Here is a 19,167-nt window from a genome sequence, read left to right on the forward strand (position 1 = left end):
CGGTAGCGCTCCGCCCCGCCAAGTCAAAAAAGTTTGACCGTTTAGGTATACTTAATGTCAAAAACCCAATTTGTAAGGCATAATGTTCGGTAGGTGCTTAAGTAAACAGCCTCGCCATTTTCAAAAGATTTCACTTTTTCTTTAGGTACTCTACCGCACAACCACCGGCAGAAAGGCCCAAAAACCTCCACCTCTCCTTCTCAAAACATTTCAATTCAGTGGGGACTCATTTATTCTCGAAAAAACGGAGAGAGAAAAGTGTATGGGAAAATATGTAAATAAAGAGTAGCGAGTGAGCGAGAAAAGCTGGAAGCGTAGCGAGCGATAATATAGCGAGCTATGATATTGTTATTTGGAGAAAAATAAAAAAATATAATGAAGTGTCATAAAGGGAGTTCCAGTCAAGCAGGGGGATATAAATTAAATAATTATATTCATGAATTCATATACAGGATGTGCCAAAATCAGGTTCTTTCATATTTTATAATTATCCCCATAATAATATTGGTATAAGGTACAAGCTATAAGTAGGGCCATCTCCTTGTAGGCAGAACTAGGTACATGGAGCTGAAGCAACTAGCTCAAGATCGGAATGAATGGAGAAGAACTAAACTGTTTTTGCCAAACAATCGCCAGATTGTAACCTAAAAGAGAGAGGGCCATCCGCTAATAAACGCCAAAAATCCCCATCATATCCTTAAAACCAGCGCTAGAGTCGCTAGTCTGTAAGCTATAGGGGACATTATGTGCCTAGCTTACATCTTGTCCTCTTTCTCGTTGACATCTTTTGTCACACCCTGTACCTTGAAGGATATTGTCGGAGAGAAATGCTACAATAACTTTCATATGACACAGTAATTTACTTTATTACACATGTACGTTGAAAATAGTATCTTTTAGTCATTTCTACTCTCTGTCCCGGAGATATGACAATGAATGTAGGTAAATATGGTTGTCTACTCCTGTTAAATACAATAGAACTTCCTAATAACACCGTATAGAATAAAACAGAAAAAAAAAAAAAAAAAAAAAAAAAAAAAAAATATTACCACAAACAAGCAAAGAAACAAGCAAAGAAACAAGCAAAAAAGTTATAGGAAAATCATAGAAGCACATACCTAATATACTTCTCCATTTGTTATCACGACGCCTCGAACCATAGATATGAAAGCAATATGTAATGCCTGTATGGCATCCATAAATAACATTTTATTCACGGCGTTTCTTGTAGTCGCTGTGTTTATGATACCCGAATAACCCGATGGATTTATATTGCCTGACTGATGAGGATTGTTATTTGTTTCGAAAAGTTGCCTTTAAACAGAATCTACATGTTTGTATAGGCTGTTCCTAGTTCCTACTATACCACCTTATCTAGCTACCTAAGAGGTAGGAACCCACCTAGATCATCCTATTCTTGAAAAATGCCATATAGTTTCGTGGAATGAGGCCCAGGTCTACTAACTGAGGCCCGGGTTTACTGGAATACTCACCATGGAATGATGTGGTCCAGGTACCCGGTGATGTCTCGAATGATTTTGCGCATGCGCATGTTCTAAACTACTCAGTGTAGACTTTAGCTTCTCCGTATGGACGCGATCGGTCTCAGATTTCCCGAGAAAAGTCGAGGGATCCAACTCGTCAGTTTTATGGTCTTCCGAGTCGGTCACTCCAGTTTCTAATGAAGCTGTGACAGGCTGGTCTTGCTTTGACTGATCAGCGTGATCTTGCCTGGACTCTCCAGCTGGACTCAGCTTAATGTTAATCTTCTCGTCAAAACGTTGATAACTCCTGATCTACAATACTTACTAATAGGTACCTTATGAGCTTACTACCTCTACTTGACTCTTCTTATTCTTAGATTTAACCTTGGTATCTCATTTACACTACAGATGAGTCCGGCTAGAAAGTCCTTAACACTGGACTCCCTCTGGTTTCAAACAAGGACATACTTATAGACAAGGGTTCCATACTGATTGAGTCTCGTGTAATAACCATCAGGTATCTACACTAGAGAAGGTACTAAGGTAGGTCCTCTATAACAGGGGTGGCCAGACTTTTTTCGTTGCGGTTCCCTTCTTAACTTTCAAAAGTGTTCAAGGTTCCCCCCCCACCCACACCCAAAGAATAAAAAATAAACTCACCAATTTTTGTTGCTAAGCGATTTTTCTTTAATTCTGAATGTCATCTGCCAACTTCTGGAAATCCACTTCATACCGAACCCTCGAGCGGTCAAGCGAAAACAAAACTAAACCCCTTCCCCCTCTCACGCTTTGCTTTCTTCTCTTTCCAAGAATCAGTGAATTTCTTGTTACAACTTGTTTCCGTATAGCTGCGTTTACCACACACAAAACTAAACCCCTTCCCCCTCTCCTCCTCTCACGCTTTGCTTTCTTCTCTTTCCAAGGATCAGTGAATTTCTTGTTACAACTTGTTTCCGTATAGCTGCGTTTACCACACAAACACACTTCAAACTGATGCCGATGGACAATAATACCTGTGTAGGTAAGGTACCTACCTACCAAAATATTCAAAATATCTCTATTAGGTACTCAATAAGGTTCATTTACACTTTTATTTTTTCCCGTTTTTTCCTTTTTTCTGGTTACCTCAAAATAAGCTTGCGGTTCCCCCAAAATGGGCTCGCGGTTCCCGGTTTGGCCACCCCTGCTCTGTAATAACAGTGAGACAATCTTTTAGGATTAGGAATGATATTGTGTTCATCCGTTGAAACTCAGGACTCATGGTATTATTGATATCCCTACAAACGGGCACCAGCCTGAGCATCAGAAGAAGGCTCTCTCGGTCTCTCCGTCATACACAAAAATCCCACTCCGAGGCTTAGGTGTAGGGACAAACAGCGCCGGAAGGTGGGTTAAGCTACTACGAATCTACGCTCCCTTAGTCCCAAGATTTTTGTAAAATAATATGTTACCTACAGGTAAAGTTGATTTACCTATTAATAAATAGATATAATAAGAGAGGAAGTCAGCTCCCATGGCGTAGTGGTCACTGCGCTCGCCTTGCACGCGGGAGACCCGGGTTCGATTCCCGGCGGGGTCAAGAAATTTGTATCATGCAAATGATTGATTCCGTGACTGGTGGCTGTTGGGGGGCCCACTCAGCCTCGTGAGGAAAATGAGTAGCTATGACATATAAATGCGCATAGCGACCGGTGCCAGCATGGTAGAAAATTAAACTGTCTCTGAACTTCTTTAATCCATCAGTCATTCAGTCCGTTAATCCGTTTATAGTGGCGTGTCGTAAGGGGACCCAAAACATGGGAGCTGTAGCTGTGTTGAAACAAAGTCTCTCTTTTTGGGATAATTGAAAACGAATGGACTATTATGGAAATTAACTTTTGAAGCTCTATTATTATGTGGTCAAAGTCCCAAATAACTGAGGATAAAATCCCTGGGATTGAAATTGAACCCGCTCTGTCTAGTGTCTACCAGACGAGACGCAATCGATGTAGGTGAAGTACGTTCAAACAAATAAACCGTGTCGTGTTGTACCATCTTGTCACCATAGCAAAGTCCAAAACCGTGTCACAGGACCTATTGTTGCCATCGCAACCTTCTAGAAATCTAGACAACAAAAACAGCCAGCCAGCAACGAGCCAAATTAAAACAATCTTCAAAAGACTTCTTCGAAAACGCCAAATTTTGAATGGCAACTTTCTAAGCAACAAAAACAGCCAGTCAGCAACAAGCCCATTAAAACAATCGTGTTCCAAAAGACTACCAAAAACGCCAAGTGTTTAGTGTTTTGCCAAGTGTTTTTTCACCGCGCTATGTTTTTGAACAAAGTGTTTTACTTCAAAACGCCGTCCGACGCACCACCCACGCCCCCTCCGCGCACACCCAAACGTGTTCGGACGTTACCTCGACGCAATTGGACGTCGAAAATTAGCGAGGAGAACGGTGACGTCTATTGTCTGTCGTGCTCACCGCATTGCTTGACGTTCCCGGAAGCTTATCGGATCAAAATGACGCCCGACGGCGGATCTTGTGCAGTAAGTATGATGAGTAATTCTAAAGAGTTCAAATATGTGTGACGTCAGACTTTACGCAGTTATTTTTTTCGTCCGTTAGGTAGGGCCACTATGCAGGCGCGCTAGCGGAGGAGCAGAAAGAACTGCGCAGAAACGTATGCGCACAAACACATTAATGCGTTGCCTGCGTAAGTATGAAGAGTAATTCAGGACCTGACAGGTACGGTTGAAAACGTCCGTCTGTCAGGTCTACCTGATGAGAACACACACTATCAGGTAGACCTGATCAGGTCTACCTGATAGTGAGTGGCTGGCCTTATGGTGCCGATCGGCAAATGCCGAGTGAGTGGAAACGCACAGTGTTTCACCGCCGATTTTGTTTCGCAGCAATGAAACAACTGATGCTACGTTAGCTACATCGCATATTCTGTGTCGTAGCATGCCCATCCTGTAGTATGTCCCTCATCCGATGAGTAACTCGTATCTATACTGTCATCAGGAAGCTAACCAGAGGACCCAGAGGTCCCTCAAGTTACATAAAATTACATCGTGACCAATAATAATATTGTGAGTGTAGCCTGTAGCAAGTTATAGCCTATAGTTGTAGCAAGGTACAAGTGACTGGAAATAGAATTGTTAATCGATTTATCTCGGTATCTAGAAGTCGTAGAAGAAAAAGAAAAAGTCCGTTGGTCATCATTTTTCCTGCTCTATGACTTTGAAACATCACCCAAGTAAGCGCAACTGATCTATTGTAAGGGATCGCACACAGATTTTCTAAAGGAGATAAAGAGATAACGCTCAGATTGTCTGACAGACCTAGGTCTGTGGCAGAAAAAGCTCAAGACCTGGGTCTGTCAGACTGTCTGAGAGACCTAGGTCTCAATCTTTTTCTGCCACATACCTACGTTCCCGTCAGACCCAGGTAATTGTGATTGTAAAAGTGGGCAATGTTTTATTTGACACATTTGACATCAATTATATCATAGGTACATAAGCAGGTCTGCTAGACGGACTGAGCGTGGGTGACGGGCACAATACATCTCGACAAATTTCACGACCTGACCTGGACTCGAACCACTAACATCCAGATCCGAAGTCCAAAGCCACAAAAGCTTTTTGTGCTTTTTCATTCAATGCCTTGTAACTGCTCGTGGCTGGCTGATGTATTATCTTTAAACAACGGACGGCAGAATGCCCCGCAGGATATCTAAATAGGTAGTAGGTACTTTTTCTCACGGTGGACACTCAGGACACTGGGAGAAAAAATTAAAATAAACATGAGTAACGCTTGGCTGATTGACACTTTTTTGCCTCTTACTCTGGAGGTCCCGAGTTCGAAGTTTTTCGGCTCAGTCCTTAGTCTCGTAAGGACAAGTGAGAGTGAGTAGCTACATATTTTAATCGTGTAGCAACCACTGGTGACATTACCAGTGTAAAAAGATTGATGATGAATAGTAAAGGAAGCACTTTACCACAAATAATTAATGATTTCATAAGGGCCGGATTACCCATAAGGCAGAATGGCAGACTGCCACGGGCCCCGCGCTTTTGGGGGCCCCACGCTTTGAGGACTTACACTAGATATTATGGGTTTTCTCTAAAAAAAAAAAGAATGTTGCATGATATTTTGCATGAAAGATGTGCTCACAAACATTAAAACTTCAATGAACTGAAAACTGAAATAGAGTTATTTTTTCGGAGTTTTGACCTCAGATTTGGATTTTTCCAAACTTTTTACATAGGAATTGACCATTTATTAACCCATTTGCAACTGCTCCATTGTGATTGTAAAAGTGGGCAATGTTTTATTTGACACATTTGACATCAATTATATCATAGGTACATAAGCAGGTCTGCTAGACGGTCTGAGGCTCAGACTCTGAGCGTGGGTGACGGGCACAATACATCTCGACAAATTTCACGACCTGACCTGGACTCGAACCACTAACATCCAGATCCGAAGTCCATGTGCTTGCCTGCCTGAGTGGGTGAGGTCTTCTGCTTCTGCTACTGAGCAAGAGAAAGGATGTGTTTTATAGCGAACTTCCTCTAGTGACTAGTGACCCTACCTTTTTTAGGGATCGCCTCCATTGTCGGAAGTTGTTTACATATTTTTCAGCAACCTGATTGATACAGAGTAACAACCGATCCTAGAATGAACTCTGTAGTGCCAAGTCCAGAGAACAGTATGCAGGTATTTTTTTCTTCTTTTTCCTAGACCAGCCACTCATTATCAGGTATACCTGACACCAGTTGAACACACTATCAGGTAGACCTGACAGGTACGGTTGAAAACGTCCGTCTGTCAGGTCTACCTGATGAGCTCACAAACTATCAGGTAGACCTGATCAGGTGTACCTGTCGTCAGGTCTACCTGATAGTGAATGGCTGGCCTTATGGTGCCGATCGGCAAATGCCGAGTGAGTGGAAACGCACAGTGTTTCACCGCCGATTTTGTTTCGCAGCAATGAAACAACTGATGCTACGTTAGCTACGTCGCATATTCTGTGTCGTAGCATGCCCATCTTGTAGTATGTCCCTCATTAGATGAGTATACTGTCATCAGGAAGCTAACCAGAGGACCCAGAGGTCCCTCAAGTTACATAAAATTACATTGTGACCAATAATAATATTGTGAGTGTAGCCTGTAGCAAGTTATAGCCTATAGTTGTAGCAAGGTACAAGTGACTGGAAATAGAATTGTAAGTGCACTCAAGCGTGGATTTTGACTGAGCACCCAATCTAAATCGTAGATATATGTAGATACCTAAATAGGTACTAGGTACTTTTTCCCACGGTGGACACTCAGGATACTGGGAGAAAAAAATCAAAATAAACATGAGTAACGCTTGGCTGATTGACACTTTTTTGCCTCTCACTCTGGAGGTCCCGAGTTCGAAGTTTTTCGGCTCAGTCCTTAGTTTCGTAAGGACAAGTGAGAGTGAGTAGCTACATATTTTAATCGCGTAGCAACCACTGGTGACATTACCAGTGTAAAAAGATTGATGATGAATGAGAATTCATAGTAAAGGAAGCACTTTACCATAAATAATTAATGATTTCATTCATTTTTTCATTCAATATTTAAAATGATTAAGGGATGGCCTAAAATTGGACACTAATGATCCCCAACGGGAGGCAACGAATTCACTCCCATTGACCTTTTCCTACTCTAGTTCACTCCGGCTCGTGGAAGAGTTCCCCAATATTAACGCCCTCGATTATTTCAACCCCAAAATAGGATATTTATGAACCATTTTGTTCTTTTGTATCTAAATTTTGCCCCTTTTTTCATTGTTTTATACGGAATTTCAATTATTTCAACTACCATCGGTCCCAATTAGTTGAAATAATCGAGGTTCTACTGTATCAACGCCCTTGCTGATTGGCTCTTTGTTTCAGACAGACAGGGACTACATTGGCTTCGCCACGTTGCCGGAACAGGTACATCGCAAATCTGTCAAGAAGGGATTTGACTTTACTCTGATGGTGGTGGGGGAGAGTGGACTCGGAAAGTCGACCCTGGTCAACAGTCTGTTCCTGAGCGATCTGTATGGGGATCGCAAAGTGCCTAACGTTAATGGTAAGTAATACGAATTGAATTGAATCGAATAGAATATATTGCGTTCTATTTGCACATAATAATGCATGATAGTACATCGTGCAATGGTCAAGTTTATCTAATCGAAGTTTAGTGATCTCTAGAACTCATGCGTCCCGTTTGCAATCATAGGAAGCAACACGGTCATAGAAGTGGCCGGGACCAAAGTCCGAGGGCGACAGTACCCGTGGGGGGTTGTGGAAGGTAAGTGTAAGGAGAGTGTCCCGTTTGCAATGATCCTCAATGGGAGGTAACGAATTCACTCCCGTTGACCTTTTTCTACTCTAGTTCACTCCGGCTCGTGGAAGGGTTCCCTCATATTAACGCCCTCGATTATTTCAACCCCAATAGGGTATTTATGAACCACTTTGTTCTTTTGTATCTAAATTTTGCCTCTTTTTTCATTGTTTTATACGGAATTTCAATTATTTCAACTACCATCCGTCCCAATTAGTTGAAATAATCGAGGTTCTACTGTATTAACGCCCTCGCTGATTGGCTCTTTGTTTCAGACAGACAGGGACTATATTGGCTTCGCCACGTTGCCGGAACAGGTACATCGCAAATCGGTCAAGAAAGGATTCGATTTTACTCTGATGGTGGTGGGGGAGAGTGGACTCGGGAAGTCGACCCTGGTCAACAGTCTGTTCCTGAGCGATCTGTATGGGGATCGGAAAGTGCCTAACGTTAATGGTAAGTAATACGAATAGAATAGAATATATTATGTTCTATTTGCACATAATAATGCATGACAGTACATCGTACAATGTTCAAGTTTATCTAATCGAAGTTTAGTGATCTCTAGAACTCATGAAAAAGGTACCTTTTACCAGAAAAAGGTTCAATTCCCTATTCAGACATTGGCTTCGCCACGTTGCCGGAACAGGTACATCGCAAATCCGTCAAGAAGGGATTCGACTTTACTCTGATGGTGGTGGGGGAGAGTGGACTCGGAAAGTCGACCCTGGTCAACAGTCTGTTCCTGAGCGATTTGTATGGGGATCGGAAAGTGCCTAACGTTAATGGTAAGTAATACGAATAGAATAGAATAGATTATGTTCTATTTGCACATAATAATGCATGATAGTACATCGTGCAATGGTCAAGTTTATCTAATCGAAGTTTAGTGATCTCTAGAACTCATGAAAAAGGTACCTTTTACCAGAAAAAGGTTCAATTCCCTATTCAGAAAGAGGTCCTATCCCCTGAATAAGGTTCATTTCCCTATCCAGAAAAAGATTCTATTCCTTGAAAAAGGTTCAATTTTCTATTCAGGAAAGGTCCTATTCCCTGAATAAGCTTCAATTCCCTATTCCCTGAATATGGTTTAATTCCCTATTCAGAAAAAGATATAGGATCTTATTCGACTTTACTCTGATGGTGGTGGGTCCCTGAATAAGGTTCAATTCCCTATTCAGAAAAAGATTCTATTCCTTGAAAAAGGTTCAATTTCCTATTCAGGAAAGGTCCTATTCCCTGAATAAGGTTCAATTCCCTATTCCCTGAATATGGTTTAATTCCCTATTCAGAAAAAGATATAGGATCTTATTCGACTTTACTCTGATGGTGGTGGGGGAGAGTGGACTCGGCAAGTCGACCCTGGTGAACAGTCTGCTCTTAAGAGCAGAGTGATCTGTATGGCGATCTATAGTGGGTTTAATGAACTGTAGAACTCATGAAAAAAGTCCTATTCCCTGAAAAAAGTTCAATTTTCTATCCAGAAAGAGGTCTTATCCCCTGAAAAAATTCAATTTTCTATCCTATCTTCGAAAAAGGTTCAAGTATGGTGAGAAAATGGTCTACAGAAAAACCACCACACCGAAGCCAAGAGGTTACAATTCAGGGTTCCGGGTTCAATTATGAACATTGATGTAAGCACAAACGGATAAGGTTCGTTCTTGGAACGGCTGGCTTTCTCCTATCCCGTCCTCCTTCTCTCGTCGGTTTCGGAGCTGAAAGAAATCTGCTGACAGAGTTCCTCTTCATTTTTTTCCGAGAGGTTTGATAGAGGGAACGATAACAACGCAGGTCTTATCGTCCCGAAACCGAAGAGAGAAAGAAGACAGGATAAAAGAAAGCCAGCCGCCCCGAGAACCAAGATACTTGTCTGTTTACAAAGTTCGCCCTGGGCGGGAATCGAACTCGGAACCTAGTCTTTACAAGACAGACACGCTACCTTCCAAGCTAACTAAGCTGGTAATTTGTATGGCGATCTATAGTGGGTTTAATGAACTGTAGAACTCATGAAAAAGGTCCTATTCCCTGAAAAAGGTTCAATTTTCTATCTAGAAAGAGGTCTTGTCCCCTGAAAAATTTCAATTTTCTATCCTGTTCTTCGAAAAAGGTTCAATTATGGTGAGAAAATGGTCTACAGAAAAACCACCACACCGAAGCCAAGAGGTTACAATTCAGGGTTCCGGGTTCAATTATGAACATTGAAATCTTTCAAAACTGTGGAATGTCTCTTTTCCGACACTTCAACAAGCTAGTGCCTGAATTTTCACACGTATACCTACATACATATTCTATCCAAGACAAGAATATAATATCTTCACGGAATAAAAAATAACGCGAGATGCGAGATCTGTAACAATAGAATGTAAAGCCATTGTAGTCACAAACAATTACCAATCCGACGCGGACCCACAACGAAACCCTAAGAAACGCCCGCAACTATTTCTGAGGACGCGGTAATACTCGAATCTCGTACCTATGTAATAATAATAAGTGTAAAAACAACGAGTATGTACCTCAGTTATTTTGAAGAGCTTTGACAGAGAGAACTGTAACTGCTAAGGTCTTATTGTCCCGAAAGCGAAGAGGGGAAGACAGGATAGTAGAAAGACTTTAGGATAAAGTCCCCGGGCTTGAATCGAACCCGCGACCCAGCGCTTACAAGGCAGTTGTGCTACCGGGTCTTTCAATATAATTATCTTCACGGAATAAAAAATAATGCGAGATGCGAGATTTGTAACAATAGAATGTAAAGCCATTGTAGTCACGAACAATTACCAATCCGACGCGGACCCACAACGAAACCGTAAGAAACGCCCGCAACCATTTCTGAGGACGCGGTAATACTCGAATCTCGTATATGTAATAATAAGTGTAATAACAACGAGTATGTACCTCAGTTATTTTGAAGAGCTTTGACAGAGAGAACTATAACTGCTAAGGTCTTATTGTCCGGAAAGCGAACAGAGGAAGACAGGATAGTAGAAAGACTTTAGGATAAAGTCCGCCCCGGGCTTGAATCGAACCCGCGACCCAGCGCTTACAAGGCAGTTGTGCTACCGGGTCTTTCAGAAATCTGTCCTAAGCTTGTCTAGTTAGCATATTAGGTATGTACCTACATATTGTTAACACAGGATCCTGTACCTAACAGATATCTACAATATAGGTACAGGAACCCATGTAAATACCTATCTAGAACCTATGACCATGTTTTTATTGTGTCATGTAGGTACATAAAAAATCACCATAATTTTTATTCAATTCAGAGTTCGCATTCTCTCGCGGGCACAATGATGAGAAATAATAGGTACCTCACATCCCGTTTCTACTTCAATTGATAGAATTATGCCATGTTTTTTTATACCGCCTGAACACAACTGTCCTTGGACATAACTGGCACTGAATACTGGAGACCTTCCAAAAAGACCGTGTTTTTGCCTAGGATTTGACTGGATTCGTTTTAAAATCTGAAAGAACCGCTCTTTCCGATTTAAATGTACGTACCTAGGTTTCCATTTTGTGCTGAAGTTTACTGAGTGCTCCCAGAGGGGACTTATTGCATTAAAAGAGTTTTAATTTTTTGCATTTGAGAGACAGGACTTTTCAAGGAAAGAGAAAGAGAGGAAGACCAAAGTTAAGACGGAGAGATAAGGTGCATGAGGATTTGAGAGAGAGAGGGGATGGAAAAGAGAGGAAACAGTGACTAAAGGATTATAGAGGCAATGTGGACTGTGGACGGTTCAGTCGACATCGATCGACGGCCGGCCGGTTGACTATGTGTGGACACACCTTAAAAAACGCGGAATCAAAACACTTTATATGTTTCAGATCGTCAAGGAAAAACCACCACCATCGAGAAGAAAAGCATGGACATTGAAGAGCGCGGAGTGAAATTACGACTGACCGTGGTCGATACTCCAGGTACAGTATTTCCTCAGGCCAGCCACTCACTATCAAGTAGACCTGACAGGTACACCTGATCAGGACCGCCTGTCAGGTCTACCTGATACCTGGTGAGCAGACACACTATCAGGTAGGTATTCTTTATTCGACTGTTGAAAGTGACTACTGACAAGAGACTTTCGCTTTAGAGGACATAAAATTGCAGATTCAAACTAAACAAGGCCATCAGCAAAAGTTACGCTTTCAGGAGAGGCTTGGACCGCACGAAACAGATCTTTCCTTAAAAGGGCCTTTTTAATGAAAATTCGCCAACTCAGTGCACAGATGAGACAAACGGAAGGTAAAATCGCCGAGAACTTGGAAATTACTTCATTCGTTCAAAAAAGGGATTCAACAAAAAATATCGTTATAAACAAGACTTTGGCACTTTGATGGAAAATCTCTGATCTTTCCCTTCCAGGATTTGGCGACAGTATCAACAGTGAGGAAAGTTGGCGAGCGTGCTGCAGCTACATAGACGACCAATTCCGACAGTACTTCAACGATGAGAGTGGACTGAACAGGAAGAACATAGTGGACAATCGAGTCCACTGCTGTCTCTACTTTATACCTCCTTATGGACACGGGTAAGGTTATAGTATAGACCAGTGGTTCTCAAACTGTGCTCCGCGGAGCACCGTGCTCCGCGAAGAGCTTCCAGGTACTCCGCATAGTTTCATTTTTCTTACCGCATTAAAAAAAAAAAAAAAAATGTCTCTTTTTCGACACTTCAACAAGCTAGTGCCTGAATTTTCACACGTCTACCTACATACATATTCTATCCAAGACAAGACAAGACAAGACAAGACAAGACAAGACAAGAATATAATTATCTTCACGGAATAAAAAATAATGCGAGATGCGAGATTTGTAACAATAGAATGTAAAGCCATTGTAGTCACGAACAATTACCAATCCGACGCGGACCCACAACGAAACCGTAAGAAACGCCCGCAACCATTTCTGAGGACGCGGTAATACTCGAATCTCGTATATGTAATAATAAGTGTAATAACAACGAGTATGTACCTCAGTTATTTTGAAGAGCTTTGACAGAGAGAACTATAACTGCTAAGGTCTTATTGTCCGGAAAGCGAACAGAGGAAGACAGGATAGTAGAAAGACTTTAGGATAAAGTCCGCCCCGGGCTTGAATCGAACCCGCGACCCAGCGCTTACAAGGCAGTTGTGCTACCGGGTCTTTCAGAAATCTGTCCTAAGCTTGTCTAGTTAGCATATCAGGTATGTACCTACATATTGTTAACACAGGATCCTGTACCTAACAGATATCTACAATATAGGTACAGGAACCCATGTAAATACCTATCTAGAACCTATGACCATGTTTTTATTGTGTCATGTAGGTACATAAAAAATCACCATAATTTTTATTCAATTCAGAGTTCGCATTCTCTCGCGGGCACAATGATGAGAAATAATAGGTACCTCACATCCCGTTTCTACTTCAATTGATAGAATTATGCCATGTTTTTTTATACCGCCTGAACACAACTGTCCTTGGACATAACTGGCGCTGAATACTGGAGACCTTCCAAAAAGACCGTGTTTTTGCCTAGGATTTGACTAGGATTCGTTTTAAAATCTGAAAGAACCGCTCTTTCCGATTTAAATGTACGTACCTAGGTTTCCATTTTGTGCTGAAGTTTACTGAGTGCTCCCAGAGGGGACTTATTGCATTAAAACTGAATACTGGAGACCTTCCAAAAAGACCGTGTTTTTGCCTAGGATTTGACTGGATTCGTTTTAAAATCTGAAAGAACCGCTCTTTCCGATTTAAATGTACATACCTAGGTTTCCATTTTGTGAAGTTTACTGAGTGCTCCCAGAGGGGACTTATTGCATTAAAAGAGTTTTAATTTTTTGCATTTGAGAGACAGGACTTTTCAAGGAAAGAGAAAGAGAGGAAGACCAAAGGTAAGACGGAGAGATAAGGTGCAAGAGGATTTGAGAGAGAGGGGATGGAAAAGAGAGGAAACAGTGACTAAAGGATTATAGAGGCAATGTGGACTGTGGACGGTTCAGTCGACATCGATCGACGGCCGGCCGGTTGACTATGTGTGGACACACCTTAAAAAACGCGGAATCAAAACACTTTATATGTTTCAGATCGTCAAGGAAAAACCACCACCATCGAGAAGAAAAGCATGGACATTGAAGAGCGCGGAGTGAAATTACGACTGACCGTGGTCGATACTCCAGGTACAGTATTTCCTCAGGCCAGCCACTCACTATCAGGTAGACCTGACAGGTACACCTAATCAGGACCGCCTGTCAGGTCTACCTGATACCTGGTGAGCAGACACACTATCAGGTAGGTATTCTTTATTCGACTGTTGAAAGTGACTACTGACAAGAGACTTTCGCTTTAGAGTACATAAAATTGCAGATTCAAACTAAATAAGGCCATCAGCAAAAGTTACGCTTTCAGGAGAGGCTTGGACCGCACGAAACAGATCTTTCCTTAAAAGGGTCTTTTTAATGAAAATTCGCCAACTCAGTGCACAGATGAGACAAACGGAAGGTAAAATCGCCGAGAACTTGGAAATTACTTCATTCGTTCAAAAAAGGGATTCAACAAAAAATATCGTTATAAGCAAGACTTTGGCACTTTGTTTGAAAATCTCTGATTTTTCCCTTTCAGGATTTGGCGACAGTATCAACAGTGAGGAAAGTTGGCGGGCGTGCTGCAGCTACATAGACGACCAATTCCGACAGTACTTCAACGATGAGAGTGGACTGAACAGGAAGAACATAGTGGACAATCGAGTCCACTGCTGTCTCTACTTTATACCTCCTTATGGACACGGGTAAGGTTATAGTATAGACCAGTGGTTCTCAAACTGTGCTCCGCGGAGCACCGTGCTCCGCGAAGAGCTTCCAGGTACTCCGCATAGTTTCATTTTTCTTACCGCATTAAAAAAAAAAAAAAAAAAAAACGCAGAAATGGGTTTCGAATATGTTTAGTCAGATGGGAAGTATTGGAACAAGCCGTACGGACCGTACGCTAATGAACATTTCCGAATCATTCCGAATTATTTTTAAAAATTCCTAAAGGGTTGGGGGGTGCTTCGTAGAGTTTACTGCAGTTGCTTGGTGCTCCGCGGCCAAAAAAGTTTGAGAACCACTGGTATAGACTCTATAGAGTATACGTACATAACACACACAGGATAGAGAGCAGTTTCATCCTAAACAGATAAAGTTCGTTTTCGGAACGGCTGGTCTTCTCCAATCCTGTCTTCCTTCTCTCGTCGTTTTCGAGGCGACAGAACCTTAGCAGTTACAATTCACTCTAGTCTCTATAAAGAAATAATCTTCGGCTGAAATAAAAGCATTATAATCAGGGTGCTTGCCTCGTAATCAGAATTCAGGAAGGCGTGGGTTCAATCCTAGCCTAGGTATGGAATTGCAAGTATTGCTCAGATGTTTGAATGTTTTAGCTTTTTACCGCCTCGGTGGTGTACTGGTCAAGATGATCGAATGGTAATCAGGAGAGCGTGGGTTTAATCCCGGTCGAGGTATGGAATTTTATCTCCAATATAATTTGAGAATTTGACCACAGCAGCAGCAGCAGCAGCTTACTACTGGAGTGAAGGGACATCTCAATTCTATTCAAGCAGGATAAACAAATAAATTTACCTGATTGTAAAATGTACTCACCATAATATGTCAAAATATATAAGACCTTGTTTAGACTGCGGGGGAAAAGGGACTTTTCAGTCCTATCCCAGCAGGATAAACAAGGTATATTCTATTCTATTCTATAAATATTGTAAACAAGGTATTGATTATATTCTATTTTAGTTTGCGACAAATCGACATAGAAACAATGCGCCGACTCCATCACAAGGTCAACATAGTTTTATTTAAAATTTATGTGTGTTAGGAACTACAACTATGTATATTATACAATAAAGGTATCTCAGTTACCTATTAAACAATACTTGTCTTCCAATTTATTATTTAATAAGATCTAGGTAACAAGGTAACAACTATCTATTTATAAATCCTATCCACAACTTTAAATGACAGGCTGTGTAAGTAAAAGTAGTGCTTTCTTTGGATTGAGACTGTCAGCTTAGAACCACAGTTGTCTGATTATGCTAACAGTTTGATATATCGGCAATTATGCAGAAGTCACGTCCGTGGAAAAGGAAAGCTCCTTTTTGTATTTAACCTAACCCTATAATAACACTAATCACTGCTCTAATTGTGAAAACTCCTTCTTGCATTTACCTAACCCTATAATAACACTGGTCACTGCTCGTTTGTGCCAGTTCCTTTGGTAGCAATATTCCATGAACATGACTTCTGCACAAGTACTGATATATATCTACCTAGCACCTCATTATTGATATAATTTCATTTGATGAAACCTGTACCAAAGTGTCCTCTGTATACAGCTGAGTGACTAAATAAGCTGAAAGTTGTTTCATTAGTTTGATATGTCAAAATGTAGATCTGTCAAGGTTTCCATTGATTGGGCTTTATTTCCCATTTGACTACAAGCTACCCACCTCTTCACATCAACCTCACCCAGGCTGAGTGGAGCTGGGAGAAGCCAGTAGCATACAATTGCCCAGAAAATAACTCATCCAGATAACAACCATGCACAACATTGCTCAACTTCAGTGATACATTCAGGAAGTTGTGTATGCTATCACCGCACTCACTCCATTTCCTATTATTATGATATCATTATTATTTTCAAGAGGTTTGATAGAGGGAACTGTAACTGATGCTAAGGTCTTATTGTCCCAAGAGCTAAGAGAGATGGAAGACAGGATATGGGAGAAGGCCAGCAGTTTTGAGAACAAACCTCGTCTGCTTAGGAGGAACCAACCCAGGCAGGAATCAAACCAATGACCTAGGGCTTACAATATCATGTTAAATTAAGAGGTAAACAAATGTCTTACATGGATTTTTGTGTCTCAAAGCATCTGCTGCTTTGGGGCATTCAGGGCACTGATGATGATTGTGGATTTCACAAGCTACAAGTGACAAGTTGATTAGTACTTTGGTAGCCAAGATACACAGAAGAGGGAATGCCACAATTATTGAACTCTTGGACTTAATTTTACACAAATAATGGAAATGTTCGGAGAAAAAAACTTCAACTTTGCTCTCTTTTGAAACGTTTCCACTGATTTTTTAATTTTTTTATCAGTTCACTTTAAAAATTTGAAAAATTCACAGAAAACAGTTGATGTAAAATTTAAACGCCAAATTTTCCTCGAGGTGCTATTTTGACACGGGGTTGCCAGATGTCCTCATTAAGAAATACCGTACAAAAATTCTCCCGTCTGCTGACACGACATAGACTACCGTACGGTAATAAAGAATTCGTGCACCTGGCAACTCAGGCAGTGCTGCGCTCAAAAATCAAAAGCCAAAAAACAAAAAATTCCAGAAAGATGAAACCCCTGTGAGGATTTTTGGGGGTGAACAGACACTCATTCACTTGGACATTCGTTCACCATTGTTGCCAGACTGAATTTTTGCTCAGCGTTTCCGAAAATTTTCAAGCCCTTTGATTGGTTGAAATGTGGCGCGAGATTTTTAAAATTGATAAAAAACAACAATCCTAAAAAAATGTAATTCAATGGTCTCAATGTGAAAATTGTGAACTTCGTTCCTTCTCCTTCGTGTCCATTTCCATTTATTTGTTCAATAATTCAATTGTATTATTAATATTTTACTGATTCAACTCTTTATTATCAATAAAACACTCAGAAAGAGAGAGAGACTTGCTCCTATTCAGTTTGGCTACTTGGATCGGATCAGATACAACTGAAGTGATCTGATTGATTTGAAACAACTTCAGTACCCCTAGTAGACTCCTTTTCTTCTCAAAACCTGAGTTTGTACCAGATGGGGAATTATGGCTGGTTCTCTCAATCGCGAGGGCGACAGTACCCGTGGGGGGTTGTGGAAGGTAAGTGTAAGGAGAGTGTCCCGTTTGCAATCATAGGAAGCAATAGAAGTGGCCGGGACCAAAGTCCGAGGGCGACAGTATCCGTGGGGGGTTGTGGAAGGTAAATCGTATTTTCCTTTTGGACACTGAGTCAATTTCCCCTCTTGTGAAGCTCATTTCCCCTATTTATACTTTCCTTATCTGACCGGAAGGAAAGTACATAATGTAATCGACAATATTTTCGATAATCAATTTTCAGTGCCAAAACACGTTTTGATGTCCCTAGAGCCTAAATACAAAGTTTCAGCTATAGGTCCGTGTGTGTGTCTGTCTGTCCTTCTGTCTGTAAACACAATATCTCAAGAACAGTAAGAGCTAAAGACTTGAAATTTGGTATGTAGGCCACAAATGTGACAAGGATGCAACACGAAAGATCGGTGCAGCGGTTGGCGGCATTTTGACGGTTTTCAGAATCCGCCGAATAGGATAAAATCGTGTGATGTTCACACCAGGGTTTTTTTTTACTTTTAGTTTAATTCAAATATTTACATTAATTATTCGGAACGAATTAACCGTCCGTATTCCTCCTCCTTTTCATTTCAGTGGAAAATCCCAAACACTCCGACTTCAACAAGCTTCGCAACATGCTCATTTCGACTCACATGCAAGATCTCAAGGATGTCACGGAAGATGTCCACTATGAAAACTTCAGAGCTCAATGTCTCTCTCAGATCTCACAACGTGGCGATAGAGGGTAAGGACAATTTTTTTTTGAAGATGTTTAAAAGGTTACCCTTTTTTTAAAGATGTTTCCCGGTTGGGTGGAAGAGCTCACTAAATGAAAATACTGCCATTAAAACCTTTTTTAAAAAAAAAAAAAAAAAAACAAAGTTTGATAGGGGGAACTACAGATCTTATAGTCCCAGAATAGAGGGAGGACACGATAAGATCAGTCGTTCCGAGACGAACCTTATCTGTTTAGGATACAGTGCGTTCTGAGCGAGAATTGAACCCGCGACCTAACGTTTACAAGGCAGGCGCGCTACCCTCCAAGCTAACTAGGCTGGCTTGTATACCTTTGAGTGGTAAAGTTTTGATTATAAGTCACACAAACATTATCCTCCTAACACAATGTGACAGGGAGCACGGGACTTTTCAGTAAAATGCGAGCAGTGTATCACAAGGTAACTTACGCGGTTTGGTTTTGGTTTCTCATTTTCAGACTCCTTTCTTCTCCTTACAGGAAACTCAAGAAGGATTCGGCGCCCGACGGTCTCATCACGGAAACAGACCGACTTCTCCTGGAAAAAGACGAGGAGGTAAGAGTAAGACCATTTAACTTTCGATTCACAAAATTTCTCTGGCTATCCAAGAGGTCAGCTCGAGCATCATGAGCATGTTAACCTCGGGAAAGAACATGGATGAAGTGCTTTCCTTATAAAAACAAGCAACCTCCGTGGCC

General features: G+C 41.2%; 1 pseudogene; it reads left to right on the top strand.

Moving 5' to 3' along the window:
* Positions 1-3,412: 3,412 nt before the first annotated feature.
* LOC103506888 lies at positions 3,413-19,146 on the top strand (annotated as a pseudogene).
* Positions 19,147-19,167: the final 21 nt, after the last annotated feature.

Source organism: Diaphorina citri, unplaced genomic scaffold, assembly GCF_000475195.1.
Source record: "Diaphorina citri unplaced genomic scaffold, Diaci psyllid genome assembly version 1.1 scaffold270, whole genome shotgun sequence".
NCBI classification, from domain to species: Eukaryota; Metazoa; Arthropoda; class Insecta; order Hemiptera; family Psyllidae; genus Diaphorina; species Diaphorina citri.